This window comes from Brassica oleracea, chromosome C2, assembly GCF_000695525.1.
Source record: "Brassica oleracea var. oleracea cultivar TO1000 chromosome C2, BOL, whole genome shotgun sequence".
NCBI lineage: Eukaryota > Viridiplantae > Streptophyta > Magnoliopsida > Brassicales > Brassicaceae > Brassica > Brassica oleracea.
The window spans coordinates 13413741-13429222 of NC_027749.1; the positions used below are offsets into that span (position 1 = coordinate 13413741).

General features: G+C 28.8%; 1 pseudogene; it reads left to right on the forward strand.

The window, feature by feature from the left end:
• Positions 1-15482, forward strand: part of LOC106323495 — a 60811-nt pseudogene that overhangs the window by 23368 nt on the left and 21961 nt on the right.

Here is a 15482-nt window from a genome sequence, read left to right on the forward strand (position 1 = left end):
ATCCCATGACTCTTGCCTAGGACTCCTTATATACTGGCTCCTAGGTCGGTTTACGCTTTTCCTTTTCTGCCCTTAAGCCGTCATAGCATAAAAATGGAGATACTCTATTTTTTTCGATCTTCGTAATTATCTTCAAAATTTTGTATTTATCCGCGGAAACTTGACATTTATCTTTCCTTGCGAACCAAGCATAAACCGTCCTACGGTTTATGGGCTTTTGGTTAAGAAATCGTAAGTGTGTTTCGAGTCACGTCTTAAGTCTCTTTGGGCCGTTGTTTGACTCGAAGCATTTATTAGGGCTTCTTTCGATAAAAACAAACTTTTCGAGGTTTTTATCGTAAAGTTCGATTGATGACTTAAAATGACGAGAAACATGAAATGGGTTGGCTACGGTCTTCGGGAGATAGCATTAAAGAGTAGACGAGAATGCATGGATTCGTGTCGTATCGATTTTTAAGAAAGCACGGTCCCTACGTAGCGACCGAGCTTTGGTGAGTAGCGACCAGGCTTCGGTGAGAGCTCGGTTGCTACGTAGCGACCGAGCCGTGTACGTGCTTAGCGACCGAGCTTTGGTGAGAGCTCAGTCGTTACGTAGCGACCGAGCTCAGCCGTGTACGTGCTCGGTCGTTACGTAGCGACCGAGCTTCGGTGAGAGCTTGGTCACTACGTAGCGACCGAGCCGTGTACGTGCTCGGTCGCTACGTAGCGACCGAGCTTTGGGGAGAGCTCGGTCGCTACGTAGCGAACGAGCTTCTGTGAGAGCTCGGTTAGCGATCGAGCCGTGCTGGTCGCTACGCGGCAACCTTGTTCGAGTCTTTCTCCGATTTTTCGTGAATGTGTTTTCTCCGCAAGATTCTTCGTAAAAATAAATCTTTTTCTGAGATTTATTTTTCGAAAAAACGTTCATACCGATTTTTACGGACTTTCAGACATTGATTCCGTCGTGACCTATTTTGACCCCAACATTTGTTGCAGCCATTTGACAGGAAGAAAGAGAATGTGTAAATTTTATTGATATATGGAGACAAAAATTCCAATTAGGTTAAATATTTTCGATATAGAAGACTTCTTGGAAAGTTTTCTAGATCCTATATTCACTCATCTATGTTAAAAATAATTCAAATTTAGTAAAACTAAATTTTCATCGTTTTTAAATGTTTATTAATACATTATTTCTATTTTTCTCTTTCAAAATATTTTTTATTAAATTTATTAATTATTTTAAGATCTAATACATAAGAAGACTTTCCCTAGAAGACTTCGGGAAGACTTTTGGAAGACTTCGATTTAGGCAGGAAACCTATTTTTTTCTAAATTTAGGCGGGAATCCTAAATTCTACTAAAATTTAGGCGAGATATGTCAGAAGACTTCTTGGGAAAGTCTTCTGTGAGTTTTCCAGACCCTATAATCAAATAACTGAGAAAAAACATTTTCCTAAACTTTTAAGATATTTAGAAAGTATTTAAATCAAGTTATTAGATAGTCACTAATCACATATAGGTCAAATTGAAAAAAAAAGATGAATTTTCAAAATCTAACCCTAACAATACTACAACATATGTTACCATACCCTAAACCAAAGGCTATCATGACTCAATCTACATTCACTCATCTATGTTAAAAATAATTCAATTTCAGTAAAACTAATTTTCCATCTTTTAGAAATGTTTATTAATACATGATTTTGACTTTTTTCCTTTGAAAATATTTTTTATAAAATTTATTAATTATTTTTAAGATCTAATCCATGAATAGATTTCCTCTGAAAGACTCCTGGATGACTTATGGAAGACTTTTAATTTAGGCGGGAAACCTAAATTTTTCAAAAATTTAGGCGGGAACCCTAAATTCTACTAAAATTTAGGCGGGATGTGTCGGAAAACTTCTTTTTAAGTCTCTGTAAGTCTTCCAGACCCTAAAATCAATTAACTATGCAAAAAACACTTTCTTAAACTTAAAAGAAACTTAGAAAGTGTTTAAATCAAGTTATTAGATAGTTAATAAACATATATGGGTCAATTTGAAAGAAAAAAAAAATAAAGGTAAGATTTCAGAATCTAACCCTAAAGATACATACAATACTATAACATATGTTACCAAACTCTAAACCAATGACTCATGAGCCAATATACATTCACTCATCTATGTTGAAAATAATTCAATTTCAGATGAACTAAATTTACATCAATGAGAAATGTTTATTATTACATGATTTCAATTTTTTACCCATCAAAATATTTTTTATAAAATTATAAAATTATTTTTAAGATGTACTGAACAAGAAGACTTACAAAGAAGCCATCACAGAGAAGACTTCTTTGTAAGTCTTCTCTAACGGAGAGTTATAATGGTAAAACTGAATACATATGTTTTATTTGTTCATAAGGGAGCTGTTGTAATTTCACTAGGCTTTTGGGTTACTTCTGCATTTGATTGAATTTGGGGTACACTTTTATATTCAAAATCAAGTTTTGAGTCACTTTTGGCAAATCCCCCTTAATACTCCCTCCGTTCAGCTACAAGTGTCGTTCTACAACATTGCACATCAATTAAGAAAGCTAATGTAATACCATTTTTAACCTTTTTCATTAGTGTTTAATATTTAATTTATTTCATATCATTATTATTAGTGATCATTATTCAGTCAAAAGGATGTTGCTCCCAACTTTTCTTAGTCGTGATCTTTTAATAACATAACAGTTTCACATACAAAAACCTATAAATGCTCAATTAATTCTTTTAGTCAAATATGTGTCGTTGAACTGAAAATGAAGTAATGCACGAACAAAGAAGATTTCAGTGTTAAAATTCTACAAAACAATTTAAGCACGGAGCCGAAACTAAAATTTTTAAACTGATATTGATGCCAAACAAAAAAATTGACTATGCTATATATTGATAGAAACAATCGAATGAATCACAACCACTCATGGATTCTAACTTTGATTTGAATCTTCCATACATAGCCAATGAAAATGAGTTTTTTTTTATCTTAATCAAACACCAACGGATGAAGAAGTAGATACACTCGATAACGAAGAAGTAGATGATGCACTCGTTAATAGCCACGTCTATGCAAGTGAAATGATGTTAATAATTGTAAGGGTAGAAAAGGTTTTTTCTTGTTAGTTTTTGCATGGAATTTCGTAAACGTCATATATTTTGACACAAAAAAGACTGTGAAACGTCATTTATAACTGAACGGAGGGAGTACTATTTTTACAACTTAAGTTCATCGAGAGTAACACCGGAAAGTAGAAGAAAAACAATTGTTGTTTTAGTTGGTGTTCTTAAATAAAATAATGAATTCCATCAGAAAAATATATACCACTATTGAAAAGAGAAGTAATTATGTGTGTGTTGTATTTTATAAATATTACATTATAATTAATTATATTAAAATAGTATTTTCTTTAAGGTAAACAATAACTGTATAAAGGACAAAGACCGTTTATTTGTAGTCAACTAATTAAATAATTTTAACAGAGCTTATGGCCACATGGAATACATATATTTGTATCATACAATTTAGGGATATTTGCTAAAAAAAACAACTAATCTCAGCTATTGTCCCCTTAGAACAAAATCAACTTTTGTCACTTTTGGACATTGATTACCCTTACATTTTATAAAAATTCATATCAATATATTGAAAAACCAAAAAAAAAAAAGAAAAAATACAAAACATAATATTTTTATGCATTTGCAGTTGAGAAAAATAATTTTATGGTGAAATTATTTTGGGAAGAGCCATTTTAAAATTAATCTAAAAGCATCAGTAAACCAAATCTACCATCTACGATGATATAGAATTTGAAATCCACCAAAAACACAATAATCTACTGGACTTAGAATACGCAATATAACAAATATTCATCCATCTACTACCGTAGAATACTCAATATGCATATCTTTCTATCTTCTGAAATATAGAAGGATCAAATCATCTAAACATTAACCATATGTCTATCTTTTTAGAATAGACATTCTTCCTTATTCTCTTTCATCTACTACCCGTAATATATAATATCTATGCTTTCATTTATTTTCTAAGTAAGAATAATGTGTTTTCTGCCAGATTTTTAACTAATATCCGGAAATTTAGCTAAAAACGCTTACAAAATATTTTGAAAATCTTTTAAATCTTTTTAGTTTCCTTTTTAAACCTTCTACCAAAAATAAACAAACTTCTTCTTCTTTCCTCTACGTTTTTCTTCTTTTCTTTTTTTTCTTTAATTTATGTTGTGAAGCATAGGAGGAACTGCTACCATCATTACTATCTCTCAAACCTATAATATCGTAAACGTTAAGGTGGAAATTTTCGGATATGGAAGATCAATGGCATTATGTTAAATATAAACACAGCATTAGAAATTTGTACTCTATTCATGTTCGACTCTGTTCTTGACCATGTTTTCAATGGTTACTTGTGAGCTAAGAAACAAACTGTGTGGCGTTCCCATCGACACTTGTTTCTTTGAGTCTTTATTACTATTTGTGAGAAAGACCCTTGAAGAGATAATCAATAAAACAAGTATTCTTAAGAGTGAGATATAGCCCCAATGGTTGTAGTAAAACTTGTGCTGGACGTATGATCCGAGAAATGCAGTAACAAGCAACTTTTCCCCACACGTGTGACCTGTGTACACACACACACATTTATAAGTACAAATCCTAATTCAGATTGCAAAAACAGGCACTAGAGAAGATTCTCAGTTTAAAAAGTCGAACACTTCGTGAGTAATTTATTATGACTTCATATAAAGGAGGAGACTTACCGCTATCACTGATGAGATAATCGTAATGACTCCATGGTAATCATAATCTTAACGAGCTCCTGCCGGCGCAACCGCCAGTGGAGAAGATAATCGTAATGACTCCATGGTAAAAATAAAACTTAAAATTTGTTTTAAATTAATTTGTTTGAGAAAATTTATAATTACATAATTAGAGGTTTAGAATGGCATTAACATTACGATTTATTCTAAGTGGACAAAAACTAGTAAATTGGTTCTAAGGAGACGATACATAAGTTCTTTTGTTCCTTTTTTGCAAAATTCCCTACAATTTATTTTACTTACATTAAAATCTATACTATATAAAAGTTGATTATATAAGCCATCGAGAGCGTCCACGTAGGATTTAAAACAACCAGAAATATTATGACACATCATTATATTAGTTTATTATTTATAAAAATATTAATATTTACAAATTATAAAAACGAAATTACTATTCCTTATATAACTTAAACTAACAAAATAAATATTAACATTTTAAAATGTTAATTGTTATAGTAAAATGGAGAATCAAAAGTAAAATTGTAATATTAACAAAACATTATTTTTTCATTGGTATTATAAACGTAAAATATATTTTATACAAAAATAAAATAGTGATCTAATGTTAAAGTAGAAATAGTAACATAAAATCATCTAAACAATTCACAATGTATAAAAAAGGAATTTTCTAATATCATTTAAATTAAAAAAATAGGAAATTTAATGTTAAAGAAGTTAAAATAACAAAAATTAAAACATCTAAATTGGGAAATTCACTTAATATATAAAATAAGAACAATCATATTATGACACATCATTATATTAGTTTATTATATATAGAAAATATTAATATTTCCATAACTATATTAAAAACGAAATTAATATTCCATATATAACTTAAACTAACAAAATAAATATTAAGATTTTACAACTTGCTTTAAAATGTTAATTGTTATAGAAAAATGAAAAATCAAAATTAAAAAGGCTATAAATTTTTGAGAGCGTTCATATAAGATTTAAAATAACCAGTCATACTATGACACATCATTATATTAGCTTATAATTTGTAAAAAATATTAACATTTACAAAATTATATTAAAAACAAAATTAATATTCTATATATAACTTAAACTAACAGAATAAATATTAACATTTTACAATTTGCTTTAAAATGTTAATTGTTATGGTAAAAGGGAGAATCAAAATTAAAACCGTAATATTAACAAAACATTATTGTTTTCTTAGGTATAATAAATAGTAATCTAATGTTAAAATAGTAATAGTAACAGAAAATCATCTAAACAATTCACAATGTATAAAAAGGAATTTTCTAATATCCTTTAAATTACAAAATAGGAAATTTGATGTTAAAGAAGTTAAAATAACAAAATTAAAACATCTAAAATGGGGAATTCACTTAATATATAAAATAAGAAATTTCTAATATATGAAGTATTAGGGTGAGTATAAATAGTTGTCAAATATTTTAGAATTTTCAAGATTTACTTTGACAAAGAGAGATAGTAAAAAAGAGATATTTACACAATCACAATATGAAATATTTATTTTCGTTAATAAATATGATACTAGAAGTATAAATATATTTTAAATTGTACTTTATTTACTTATTTATTTAGAATGTGTATACATAGGATTTAAAACCACTAATCACAATATGACACATTTAAAATCTTTATTATTTATTCATAAAATTTTTAATAATACCAAAATTTAAATTTCTAAATATAATATAAACCAATACAAAATAAGGTAAACTTACAAAAGTAAAACATCATATATAAGCTAACTTAAAATATAATAGATTTTAGAAAATTAACATAAAAATAACTAACAAAAATAATAATTAATTTAAATGCAAGAATTTTTAAAACTAGAAATACATAAATTTAAATCACGTGATTTTAAAAGTTTGGGTTATATGCTATTGCAAATATTCAATATAACATATATTATACATAAATTGATGCTATAAATCGTTGAGAATGTTCTCATATTATCTTAAAACACCAAGGAAAATATGCCAAATCATCATTTTATTTATTATTTTAAAAAATTTCAAGATTTTCAAAAACTATTACTTTCTAAATAAATAAAAAATTTATATTTACTCAACAAAAGAGGCAAACTCATAAAAGGTATCAATTTGATATATAAACTAAATCTTTGGAAAGTTAATATAAATTTAACTAACAAAAAAGTAAACCTTACAGAATATAAGAATTGAAATAATAAAAAAGGAATATAAAGTACATGTGATTTCAAAATTTAGGCTATATGTTATTTAATCTTAAAGTGTTCACATAGAATTTACAAATATCATTTGAATATAACAAATCAGCATCTTAATTTGATATTCAAAATTTCGGTTTCAAAACTTTATTTCACTAACTTCAAATGAAAATAAAATAAGGTACCAAAGAAAATAAGTTTTATTAAAAATAACTCAGTTGATACATAAACTAAATATTTGAAAATTAAATATAAATTTTAACTAACAAAAAGAATAAAACTATTAGAAGAAATCAAATTAAAAAATAATCATGTATGTAAAAATAAAATAAAATTTTATTAAAAATATAAATTCAAAATGTAAGAAAATATCTTAAAAGTTAGATTGCTATTGATACTAACTTACTTAAAACTTAACATAAAAAAAGAGTTTAAAATAAAAAATAAAATTCTGTCTACTACTTTTTTACCTATATGCTATTAAAAATATTTATATATAATTTCAAAATTCCAACAAAATATGTCAAATCATCATAATAGTTTAGTTTACCACTTCTAAAAAAAATATATGAAAATAAAATTTAAAAATATTAATTAGGATAAACAAAAAAAAAATAACTAACTTAATTTTTATATGCTAACTCCTTTAAAAATTCAAATCAACAAAATTGATAAACTTTATATTAAAGTACGTCAAGATATACAAATAGTTTATACATCAAAATAAAATATATGATTAAACTGAAATTAGATGGTTTGCAATAAGTTTACAAATTTTATTAATAATAAAGGCAAAAGTAATCCACTTGTGTAAGACACATATTATTAATTAAACCTTTTTAATTTGATTTCGGACTATTTTTATCGATAAAATGAAATATAGTTATTTACTTTTAAAATTTTAATAACAGTACTATATTATGTTTTGACACAAGCTTTTTAAAAATTGTATTCAAATCATCAGTAAACTAATCAAACAGGCTTTTATGAAACAAACCTTAAAAATGTTATAATCTACAAGATTTCTTTTTTAAATAAAGTTATCCACAATAAACCAAATTACATTATGACTCTTCATAAGTCTTTAATCAAATTCACCAATAAAAATTATAGGATCCATGCTTATAAAACTTTGTTAAAGCAATCTACATAACATATAAAATTAAAAATTAAAAATGATCTCACATGAGTTCCATTAAAAAAAGATATTTGATGAACAATTCTAATAAAATATACGGAAACATAAAATTCTAAGTAGGCTGCAAATAAATTAGTTGAAATATCTATTAACTTTTACATATTGACATTAAAGTATAATCTCAACAACAACAAAAAAAAGAAATATATAGAGATATATTATCTAAGAATATCAATCGATAAACTTGAAAATGAAATTTTGACCAACTTCTAACAATTAGAAAAAAGTATCTTTGAATTAACTAAACATAATACTCATGGCATAATATATAATGTAACTAGATCAAGTAGAATATATATATATATATCTAATATTGTATATTTTATTTTAATAAAGAAAATATTCCTTAATGTTAGTTTAAAATTCTATATATATATTTCCTATTTTCTTATATCTAACCAAAATATTCAATATTATTTAAATTTCATCAAAATATTTATTATGATTAAGAGCTAAATCTAGATATTATACTATTTGATATGCATTTAAAATAACTAAATAATAGTATTTCAAATACATATATGCACACAATAAGTAAATAATAATCATAATTTCATTGTAAAATTTGGTCATATGAATCAATCTTTTCTGTCAATCAAATAGAAAATAGATAAAACTATAATTAAAATATTTATAACAGTGTAGTATTAACTAAAGCGCATTGAAAATCTTTAAATTTTCTTAAAACATGATTAATAAACAATATAATACATTTATAAATACAAATATACATTTACATATACAAACAAAGAGGTCTGAATGTTTGTTATTTAAATGTTTTAATTTTATCAGAACTTAAATATGAGAAATATTAAAGAATACTTGGAGTACAATTTTATAGAAAATGCATATATATCATTTATATATTTTTATTTTAAATTTATTTATAAAATAAAACTAATTATTAATATAAGCTCGCGCGTAGCGCGAATTGAAAATCTAGTCCATATATTATTATAAAGTACAGTTTCCTCTCTACTTGGGGCGCCATGTCATCATCCACCTAGATAAGTCGCTCTTTCTAGCGTGTCCACTTTTCTAAACGCACCGTATCAATTACTATCATGGTTTGTGTGATTGGGCTTTGTGTGATTGTGTGTGTTATCCTGCCCGGATCTCTGTCTCTCTCTCTGAGTTTTGATTTCGATTTGTTTTTGTCTTGGTAAAGAAAGTTGGAGGAGGCAGAGAAGCTTGATGGAGGAGGACGAAGAAGAAGCTTCACGAGGTGGAGGAAGCTGGACGAACAGACGGCGGAAGAGGCGGAGGAGGAGGAGGCAGGACGCTCAAGTTTGCCAGCGGTGGAGAGTTCAACAAGAAAACGGCTGCCTGTAGATTAGGTTTAGTTTTGTATTTTTAGTTTTTTTTTAATTTTGTTTAATGGTGTAAACCAATTTAAAATTACAAACCGGTTCAAATATTTTGTAAACCTGTTTTAATATATACTGATAGCTATGAACTTCTTCAAAGCTTTAGAACAAACTAAGAACAATAAAACTTTACTTTGGGCAATTAAGATTGCCTCTTTTTGGCTTTTTCATTCATTTAAATAGAGAAGATACAGAAACAAAGTGGCGTCGTAAACTCCTTTCAACATGGGAATTAAGGGAAAGTGGAGGAGATGGTTTCCTATATACAAGGAAGACCTATTCTCTCCTTATTATCAACTAAAACAAAATGCAGAAAAGAAACAATTAAGATACTACGTAATCAATTACGTAGTGTATTTCGGTTTGGAAACTTGGTTTGGTTTGAGACGTGTCGGTTCGGTTCTGTAACTCTATCATATACATTCTATGTTTCTCTCTCTCTCTCTCTCTCTCTTTCTCTGTGAGTTTTGATTTCAATTTGTTTTTGTCTTGGTAAAGAAAGTTGGAGGAGGCAGAGTAGCTTGATGGAGGAGGACGGAGAAGAAGCTTCACGAGGTGGAGGAAGCGAGGTGGAGGAAGCTGGACGAACAGACGGCAGAAGAGGCTGGATGAAAAGGCGGAGGAGGAGGCAGGATGCTCAAGTTTGCCAGCGGTGGAGAGTTCAACAAGAAGACGGCGGCCTCTAGATTAGGTTTAGTTTTGTATTTTTAGTTTTTTTTTAATTTTGTTTAATGGTGTAAACCAATTTAAAATTACAAACCGGTTCAAATATTTTGTAAACCTTTTTTCATATATACATTCTATGTTTATCTATATTCTAGAGTGATGAGAGGACGAGATCTTTGTAGCTGCAGTTTTGAGTGATGAGGTCTGACACGTAGGCCAAGCCGTGGACGTTAATGGCAGCGTAGAAGCTGGAGACAGCTTCAGAGTTCAGACACAGATGTGGGAGCTGTTTGGGACGCAATGTGTTGGCTGTCTCCCACCATGCAGCTTCTTTTGCAGACGGACTACAGGATGTGAACAATTGCCGCCGAGTGACGGTTGTTGGTTTCAAGACTTTGTTTCCAAGGAAGGAGGAAGATCATGGAGCGGGACGAGGGACGGAGACCCCAAGAAGAGATGAAAGAAGCAGTGAAGCTCATTGTCGTTTTAGTGGCTCATTTGGGTTTTGATTTTGTGTTTTTATTTTCTCTCAACACTAACACTCTTTGGCAAGAAAATAATGTAATGTAATACCAAAACTCTACGAGAACAAAGAGTTTTTGAAGAATCTTTTGGTCCTCATTTAGATCCCTTTTCCCACTTCAATTTTGTGGGCGTGATCAATAAGTATCGGACATAGAGATGCTCAGAGACATTGCTGTGATGGTTTCTGTTTTGCAATGAAAGATCTTAGATATTTTTTGTTTTCTAGAAGATTAGAGAGATTTTCTGCTCAATTAAATCTTTAACCTAGTTTCTTTTTTTCCTCTTTAATTATATTAGTGAATGATTATTATTATTTAAGCTTTACAGGTTCATTAATTTGTTTTGTATGTGATCTTCTCAATCAGCAAAGACAAGTTTCTGAGTGGCATGTGTAAATAAATTCGGTAGCAATGAAGGATGGTCCAGTAATTTGGGCAATGTGTCTAAGAATATTAGATTATTAGCTGTAGCCATCACAACTCACATCCCCTTAGGCAAGTTTGCTTTGCGTACAAAATATTGGCCAATGATGTGTTTGAGTTGTATGGCTGATTTTAAGTTCGATTATTTTAAAAACTATAAAAAATTTACGCATTCTTAAAAAAATTAACTTTACAACTAAACTGAGTTTTTGATAGAAGAGATTTTGAATGGTTTAAGAGAGACACCAATATCTGAAAATTATATTATTATGTATAGAAAAAATTGGATGACGGTCATAAGATAATAAGAATTGTGGGGGGAAACAATATTCTGCGATTTGATATTAGTGAAAAGCAAAATGAATGGTTATGTTTGTTAAGCTATTTTATAGAATGCAACACTTCAGAAAGCTGCCAACTGTCTTAGATCTTTAACCATCACATAAGCTTATAAGACCACCTGGAGAGGTTTAACAAAAAAAAAACACCGGGAGAGTAAGACAATTGGCATCACGTCCATGCTTCTCATCCTCTTGAACAGCAGAAAAACTTCCTTAGACAACTTGTATGTCGTGAACTCATTAAACATACCATTCCAAACATAAACATTTGGTTAAGAGACTATGTCAACCAATTGGCGTGCGTAATCGATTATCGTGATCGAACAACAAATGGCGACGATTCTTGGACCGATATAGTCATAGTGTCTAAACTCATGAGCTAAATTTTGTTCTGGTTCTTACATTATTCCGGAAAAGAGATGAGCTACTCTTCCAAAAGCCTCTTCGGTGATTTAGAACCTAGATTTGTTGAAATGCTTAAAGTTGGTGAAAGTTCAACGAATGTATACAAAGAAGATACAACGTGAATACATAACACAACACCTTCTGAGGGATTTAGAAGATTTGACAATATCGCTTCTTTACCATTCAATTGTATTATTTCACTTACACCAAAACATTCAAGACATCAATTTTATATTGGCGTTTTGTTTTTTTATGAGGAAATAATATATATGTTCTTCAACCGTTAACAATTAACAAAATATTTAATAAATAATCAAATAATAATTTTTTTAAAAAGATAAATGAAAATAAAGATATATAGAAAATGACCATCTATAATTTAGTGAACTACATAATATAACCAAAATTACAAAACAGAATAAAAATATTTAATTTCAAAATATTTTTAAAAAAATTCATAAAATTGCATTTTATGGGAATCTATTAACAATCTTTCTTTCACGTTTCATTAAAGCAAAGTCAAGAAAAATCCAAAAAAAAATGAATCTAATAATTGTTGGCATATTTTGAATATTAGACTCCAGTTACAAGAAACTGACAAAATATCTAAGATGCACAACAAAAGATTAATACATAATTTTAAAAATATTTAAAAAGTAATTGAGAAAGAGAATATAACAAGATAATAACTAAGAACAAATTACGCATAAGAGCATAAATGAAAAAAGTTCATGATATAATAAAAGATTAATGATATTGTATGGAAATAAATGCATCTATGTCATGACTTCCAAAAATAAGTGTAAATTTACTACTGATATACAAATAAAATGTATATATTTTCAAAATACGGATGAAAAACGCAATAAACTGACAAGATATGAAAGTATAAATGAAAGTAAATAATAGAAAATAAAACAAACAAGTCAATGTATATATATATATATATATATGTGTGTGTATATATATATATTACCAAAATAAAGAAGAATACATCCGGTTTAAAATTATCTCAACCACAAAATTATGAGATTTAACTAATTGTTGAAAATTCTAACATCAAATAATTTTAACCAGAAAACATAAAAATAAAAGAAGACCATCTTCAAAGTATTTTGCTATTTTTACTTCTAAAATTGAGAAACTCTATAAAATGTGTAATATGCTCTAATTTATTCCTCTAAATTAGCAAGCTTTAAATATATAATAACAAAATAGTAGTAATGTTATTTAGAAAATAAATAGCAGTCTCTATAGAAGAAGTGATAGAGATGGGTTGAAACAATTTGACCTCTAATTGTTATTATAGAAATAAAAAAAAAAGCAGTAGATTAGAGATGCTCTAAAAAGTCATGTAACTATTGAGGATACCATGTTTGTCTATAACGACAACTTCTAGAATAATGATTTAGCATCGTTTCACTTGCTTCTTGCCATGTTTTGTAAATTCTTTTTAACATTCAATATCAGCATAATTTTTTCATATTATTGGGAAAAAATTGGTTAAGGAATTTTGTGTAAATTGAATCTTTAAAATAATTATAGCAACCCACAATTGACCAACCAATCATAGATTACTAATTATCAAAAACATACAACAAGAATACTATCTATAACTCATACATAATCACTATATACCATAATATTATTTAAAATCATAAAAGTTAATATACACTGCTTTTGCAATAACTTACATAAAAGCCATGCAAACAAAATATACAATTATATATAGTTACATACATCATACGTAAAGCATATCCCGTGCGTAGCACGGACCGATCCTAGTAAAAATATATATATTAATGTATATCACTACTTAAAGAATTAACTGTAGATTTTTTATGTTTTGCAATGATGAATCAAGGTCAAAGTCTTAGTAGATTACAAAACACAAGTTTTTTAGAAAGGTGTTATTTTTATAACTGATCTTTTAAAACTGGAACCCTTAATTAGCTTCATTTAACATAAACACCTTTTAATTCAATATATAAACAGTTACCATTAACTACAGTGACACTTCAAATTATTGTAGAAACTTTCTTTTATATTAGACAAAATCTTATATTGTTTCTGGCAAATAATATTTTATTTACGGTTTAGTATTTTAACTATCATAGCACCATCGCTTTGTTGAGTTAGTAAATTCTAATTTTCTTAAAGACATAGTTGTCCAAGATTGTTACTCTAGCTCTCCTATTAATTATTTTTGGTCAAAGTGGTAATGACAGTTTTGTTTGTCTTTAATTGTGTGAATCACAAAGTATGAAACTTTTCAATAATTTAAAAATATCTGTAATTAAATAATTAAAAAATATCTGTAATTGCTTGAAATAATATTTTTCTCGTATTTAAATGTCACACTAAAACATTGCCTATAAAATGATAGTAACACACAGTAACGATTTTTCCATCCTGGTGTCGTATTTTCTTAAAACTAATAACCTACATCATGGTAATTATTAGACTATTGTTTACAAAAAAAAGACAACAAACACACAATTTTTTTAAAGGGTGTTATTTTTATAACTTCTCTTTTAAAACTAGAATCCTGAATTAGCACCCTTTAAAATAAACACATTTTAAATCAAAACTATTGGAATTAAGTTTTTTGAAGACCTAGAATTTTTTGTAATTCAAGTGTTTCAAAAAAAACATAATAAAAATTAGAAGTCGTGTCTACAATATTCAACTTAACATTACTTTGGCAAAGGAATAAAACAAATAAACATAGAATTCCTCAATATGCATTCACAATATGTTAGTAAATGTCTCAAACTCTTTTTGTTTGTTGTTAAGTTGGTACATTATTGGATATGTATACTGTAGAAACCCATAAAAAAAAAAAAAAAGAGAATGGTCGAGTATCTTTTGGGGTGGTCTAGTCGCGGACGATCAAATTGTTTTTGTCTGAACCATGAGTCAAGTATCCCACTAGACAATGGTTAGACAATGTGGTATATTTACTCAAAGGACGTTTGAAGCATGACACTTTTGGAAGCACAACAGGAAGACCGGAAATTGGGCGAAAAACCCTAATTTCGGTATTATGGAATTTTTCGAAGAAGCCGGAAACTCGGGAAATATTTTCCATCAAGTCAGGATTCATTTGTACCTTATTAAAAATAATCAGATCATCAGAACGGGCGTCAAAAAATATTGGGAATGATCACGGGACGAAAAAATTCACTGGAAGGCCGATATCGGACAATTGACCGAGAAGCTCGAGGTGGCTAGATGTGTGTGTGATCAGGACGTGGTGGAAAGCTCCTGGCAGTGTGTGTGTCAAGGGAAGCAGGAGGTGTTGCAGTACATGCAACCTGTACATGCAAGTAGCCATGTGGAGCACGAGGTGGAACGACCAAGCACGAGGTGTTGCGATGCATGCAACCGAAGCATGCGGCCAGCCATGTGTGAGATGGTGTGTCGACCTGCATGCACTTCAGTCATGCAGCTGGCCATCTGGACGTGGGTGTGTCATCCTGCATGAGACTGAGACATGCAGCCAGCCATGTGGAGCACGAGGTG